The 6,000-nt window shown below is 42.9% G+C and overlaps 1 protein-coding gene across 2 annotated transcripts in view; it reads right to left on the reverse strand.

Moving 5' to 3' along the window:
* tspan12 (tetraspanin 12) overlaps positions 1-2,708 on the reverse strand; it is a 40,984-nt gene extending 38,276 nt beyond the window's left edge. For both annotated transcript variants that reach the window (XM_080191720.1, XM_080191719.1), the window contains exon 1: positions 2,648-2,708. The gene's annotated coding sequence lies outside the window, so the exon portion shown is untranslated. The remainder of the gene's footprint in view (positions 1-2,647) is intronic.
* Positions 2,709-6,000: the final 3,292 nt, after the last annotated feature.

Genomic DNA, 6,000 nt, shown 5'->3' on the forward strand with positions numbered 1-6,000 from the left:
CAGCAGGTGATCAAGAAGGCGAATGGAATGTTGGCCTTTATAGCGGGAGGTCTTGCTACAACTGTACAGGGTACTGGTGAGGCCGCAGCTGGAGTACTGTGTGCAGTTTTGGTCGCCGCACTTGCGCAAGGATATATTGGCCTTGGAGGGTATGCAGAGGAGGTTCACTAGGCTGATACCGGAGATGAGGGGGTTGGACTATGAAGAGAGACTGAATAGACTGGGTCTGTACTCACTGGAGTTTAGAAGGATGAGGGGGGATCTTATAGAGACGTATAAGATAATGAAGGGGATGGATAGGGTAGAGGTAGAGAGATTCTTCCCGCTTAGAAAGGATAGCAGGACTAGAGGGCACAGCCTCAAGATAAGGGGGGGTTGCAGTTTAGAACGGAGTTGAAGAGGAACTTCTTCACTCAAAGGGTGGTGAATCTCTGGAATTTTCTGCCCGTTGAAGTGGTGGAGGCTACCTCACTAAATATATTTAAGTCACGGATAGATAGGTTTTTGATAGACAAGGGAATTAAGGGTTATGGGGAGAAAGCGGGAAAGTGGAACTGATCCACTTCAGATCAGCCATGATCTTATTGAATGGCGGGGCAGGCTCAAAGGGCTAGATAGCCTACTCCTGCTCCTATTTCTTATGTTCTTATGTAATGCCACAGGTACAAACTCACAATGCCATACGGACAGACTCACAGAGTCTACAGATTCAAACTCATGAGACTAGGACAATAGCCAGTAGTTAGATAGGCTGTTTACAGTTTTGGTAACACAGAACCTATGTATTGCTGAATAAAGGGCATGCTACCAAAGACGATGGGATGTCTCTTTTTTTCTACAATAGTTAGTGTCTTCAATATAATAAAATGCCCAAGGTCTTCACAGGGACTTTATAAAACAAAATATGGCACCACATAAGGAGGTGCCAGGTAAAATGACTATAAGCTTGGTCAAAGAGCTAAGTTTTAAGGAGCATCTTAATAGAGGAAATGAGGTAGGGATGGTTAGGAGTTTAGAGAGGAAATTTCAGAGTTTAGGCTGAAGTCACAAAAACCAATTACAGAGATCCAGAGGTCAGAGGAGAACTGTAATCTCAGAGCTTTGTAGGAGAATACAGACATAGGGGGGGAGGGGGGAGGCCCTGGAAGGATTTGAAAATAAGTTTGAGAACTTTAAAATCAAGATGCAGTTTAACTAAGGGCCAGTGCAGTCAATGAGCACGTGGGGTGATGAGTAAACAGCATTTAGTGTAAGTTAGGATACGGGTTGCAGAGTTTTGGATGACTCTAGTTTACAAAGGTTGAATGTGAGAGACCAGCCTGGAATGGTTCATTGAGGGTTTTGGCAGCAAGAAGAAGTGAGGTAGGTCAGAGGTAGGCAATACTCTGGAGGTGAAAATAGGTGATTATAATGACGGTGTGGATATGAAGGTGGAAAGCTCACCTTAGGGTCAAACATCACACTGAGATTTTCTGGTTCAGTTTTGATCCATTTCCAGGGAACGGGATGTTTCACCGACCAAAGAATATGGCTTCAGGCTTCCTAACATTTAACTGGGAGTCATTTCTGCTCATCCAATAGTGGATGCCAAATAAGAAGTCTGATAATTTAGCGAGCATGAAAAGCCAGAAGAGATGGTGGTGGGGTAAAGCTGGATGTGGTCAACAACATGTGGAAACTGACATTGTACTTTCAGATGATGTTGCTGAGAGACAGCATGTCATTGAGAAATAGAAAAGGTCCAAGAGTAGAACAATGGGGAGGCCAGTGGTAAGAATGGGAAGAGAAACCACTGATAGTGATTTTCTAGATGCAGTTAGATAGCTGAGAATGGAGCCAAGCCAGTAGAGTCACACCCAGGTGGAGGAAAATGGAAATGTATTGGTGCAGGATGGTGAGATCAACTATGGTAGAAGTAGATACCTACTCACAGGTACAGACTCACTGTGCCATAGGTACAGACTCACAGTGCCATAGGTACAGACTCACAGTGCCATAGGTACAGATTCGCAGTGCTATAGGTAAGGACTCACAGTGCCAGGGTATAAACTCACAGTGTCATAGGTACAGACTCACAGTGCCATAGGGACAAACTCACAGTGCCTTGGGGACAGGCTCACAGTGCCATAGGTGCAGATTCATAGTGCCATAGGTACAGACTCATGGTGCCATAGGGACAGCCTCATGGTGCCATAGGGGCAAATTCACAATGCCATAGGTACAGATTCACAGTGCCACAGGTATAGACTCACAGTGCTGGAGGGACAGACTCACAGGGTGATAGGTACAGTCGCACAGTGCCATAGATACAGACTCGCAGTGCAAAGGTACAGACTCATAATGCCATAGGTATAGACTCACAGTGCCAAAGATATAACCTCACAGTGCCATAGCTACAACTCACTAAATACAATTCTAAAGAGGAATTCTCCCAGCAGACCATTACATGTTGCAAAATAAACTAAAAACGTTGCAAAAAGCCGAAAGTTGGAATTTCACTGGACATGCAGAGTTAATGTTGAGAGCGGAATTCCCCCCGCCCGGGCAGCCAGTTTGCATGGCGATTTTACACTGAGTTCCCAGCAGCTTTTTTCCTTTCTGTACCGAAGTTTCCAATGCTTGCAGCTTTTACTGTCTGAGTAAATACCTGTAAAAGTGTAATGCCTGGCTCCCCCAGCACAATCTATTCACAGTCCACAGTACGTTTGACAGCAGGAGTGTCCCGCCCCTACGCAGAGGCGCTCTGTCTCTGAGCTTCACGCCCCCTGGAGCTGTGGCCGGTTCTCAGCTTCCCCATTGAGATACAGCTGGCTTCTGCCACTCCTATTATAGCGCAAACGAGCCATCTCATTCTTCTGGGAGAAAAATGTACCTTGATTCCCAAGTGTTGTTGAGAAAATGCTGGAACAACTTACAATTTAATATCATGCATTATTAGCTTCGACCTCTTGACTTGTATTTTCATAGTCTCAGTGTGACCTTTTATTCATTTTTATATTTGATGCAGTGCTTGCAACAATTGCACAGCATGGACACCCTTTTCCTGTACATTGTCATTTCTTTTTAATTATTGCTTCGGCTGTCTCTTGTATAAATTCAGGGGCATGCACAATGTATGACAACATACAGACTGGTCCAATGGTCTGGCCTGAAGGCCGCTAGGTGTTCCAGCTTTTTAATGTGCTAATGGATGGACCCGTGCCCCTTTCGGCCTGGCAGTGGCGAGAGCTCTCAAGTGCTTGGAGACTTCTGCTTTTTTGTTGCTCCATGTATGAATCTTGTACTTTCAGCTGCAGGTGGGACAACCTGATTTTGCAGTCAATTGGCAGTCCCTACATTGTTTATCCACAGGATCTGGTACTTATTGGCCATCCCTGCTGCAGCACAGTCTTGTTTCTGAAATTCATTGGGACTTTATTCTCCCTGTGCCTACTTAATAGATAAGCATCAAGGCACCAACCACATCTTAGGGATCGGTTAACACAAGAATACATGGGTTCATTTATTAAGCATTGAGTATTTGGTAAAACCATTGCAAAGTTGGAGAAGTTGTATGCATGTCAAAGTTAGTAGCTACCTCAGAAAAATCTGAGACTAAATCACATAATACGGTATATGATTTCCCCTATTATGACATTTACTGAAAACAGAACCACAGCCACTTTCTGAAGACCGCTGACCTGAATTGTAGCGAGCGCTTTTGCTGGTTTAATGGCATCTATATCCTTCAACATGGATGTGTGGCATGTGTGCTCACTGTGCCTCAGAGTATCTTGATCATTATTATTGTTCATTTTTTCCACTGGCTCAAGCATGTTTTTCTCTGGGATCTGGTATAATTATTGTTTGTACTCAATGGCGTCGCCTGTTTATAGTTTGATTGAGTGATTGCACGACTTCTCGTAGCTCTTTTCAATTACTGCTGCCTATGACCCAAACATTTTGTGATTTTTTTTAAAGAATGAAGGTTTATTGAGCAGTAAAATAAACAGCAATGAAATAAACTAGAAGTAGTACGGTTAACTAAGACAAAGACTATACACAATCACTGGAATTCTACTGCCGTGGCCACCATGGAATCAGGGCAAGTGAGGGGTGGACAACAAAAATGTCCATGGACGTCAGGCAGGAATTTCCAGTCCCGCTCAAGTAAGGCTGTAAATCCTGCCCATCATCTCTAACTTTACCCAGTTTCAAACACTTTATTTTAGTAGCTTCAGAGTTAATTCCCACAAGCGTTCCACAACATTTTATAGATTTAAAAATTTTAACAAAAATCCAGTAACAGTTCCCATGCCAAGCAGTTATATCACTTCAGGGTTTGCTCTTGAGGTAAAACAAACAAATGGCTTCAGAATACAAGCTTCCTTCAGAGACACAGCTTGCTAGGACTTAACCGCTATTCCTACTTTGGCAGAGATTTAATCATCTCCCGATAATACAGGGTGAGATTTTCAGGCCGCACTCATGACAAAATCAGAAATCCTGCCTGAGGTGAACAGACCTTTTCATGATCCATGTCCGGCCCATTATGATTCCCATGGTGAGTGGGATGGGAAAATTCGGCCTACAGTTTTCTCCTTTTGATCTTCCCTCATCTGAACTAACCTCTTCCAAAGTCAAACTTAATTACTTTAATTTTGTGAGTCTATCTTTTCTAGCGTAAAAGCAAAGTTCAAATCTTGCCTCCTCCTTTGAACCGTTAACTTCTTGTTCAATCCGTTTTTTTGATTTGATTTGATTATTATTCACATGTATTAGTATACAGTGAAAAGTATTGTTTCTTACATGCAAAACAGACACTTATGTCCTGTTCCCCATTGTTAACCAACTTGTCTCAGGTAAACATCTGTTTGCAGTGTTGTTAGGCTCATCAACATATCAAAAGTACTAGTTCCATTAGTACAACCAAACTGTCCCTGACTTTAAGCAGCTTAAATTTTCCAATAATTTTTAAAAATATATAACCAGCAGTAAACATTCCAATTTATTGCGTTTTTCTGAGATCTTCATACCATCACTATTTTTCCTGACGTGAATAGCTAATAAACAATTACTGTTAAACTATACAAGACCCAAAACCTCTTCCTGAGACCTACTGAACTGCACATATCTTATAGCAGTTGATCACACTTGCACTGTAGTATGTCAGCTGCTTGTATTTCTTCTACTCACCTCAGCATGTTCCACTGCTGCTGCAGCACTTGCGATGAGTGGCACCACTGCCGCCTTTGTGCGTGTTTCTGAAACTCTGCCCAAAAGCTGAAATGTGACAGGAAAGCACCACGATACTTTACAAAACAAATAACGTGCCAAAATCATTTCTAGCATTCATCAATTCCTGATTTCGCCAGTAGCTTTCTCAACAGGAGTTGTAACAAGAAAGATTCTAACCATTGCCTGTTGACATCAAATGATATTACCATCTCTAAGTTACCCACTGTCATCATTCAGACACCATTGATCAGAAACTGAATTGGACCAGCTGTTCAAATATTGTGGCTACAAGAACCAGTCAGATAGGGAATTCTACAATGAGTAACTCATCTCCTGACTCCCCAAAGCCTGTCCATCATCTACAAGACTCAAATCAGGAATGTAATCAAACACTCTCAAGTTGCCTGGATGAATGAAGCTCCAACAACACTCAAGAAACTCAACACCATCTAGGACAAAGCAGCCCACTTGATTGGCATCTCATCCACACAGTCAGCATTCCCTCCACCACTGATGCACAGTAACAGCAGAGTGTACCACCTACAAGATCCACTGCAGGAAAATTGTGAAACTCCTTCCACAGCACCTTCTAAACCAATGACCACCACCATCAAGAAGGCTAAGGGCAGTAGGTGCAATGGAATACAATTCCTTTGCCCATCAAGGCCACTCTGACTTGGGACTATGCTGCTATTCCACCAAAAGGATCAAAATCCTAGAACTTCCTCCCTAATAGTACTGTGGATGTACCTCCACCTCATAGAGTCAGCATTTCAAGAAGGT

Source organism: Carcharhinus amblyrhynchos, chromosome 6, assembly GCF_965287045.1.
Source record: "Carcharhinus amblyrhynchos chromosome 6, sCarAmb.v2.hapA, whole genome shotgun sequence".
Taxonomy (NCBI): domain Eukaryota; kingdom Metazoa; phylum Chordata; class Chondrichthyes; order Carcharhiniformes; family Carcharhinidae; genus Carcharhinus; species Carcharhinus amblyrhynchos.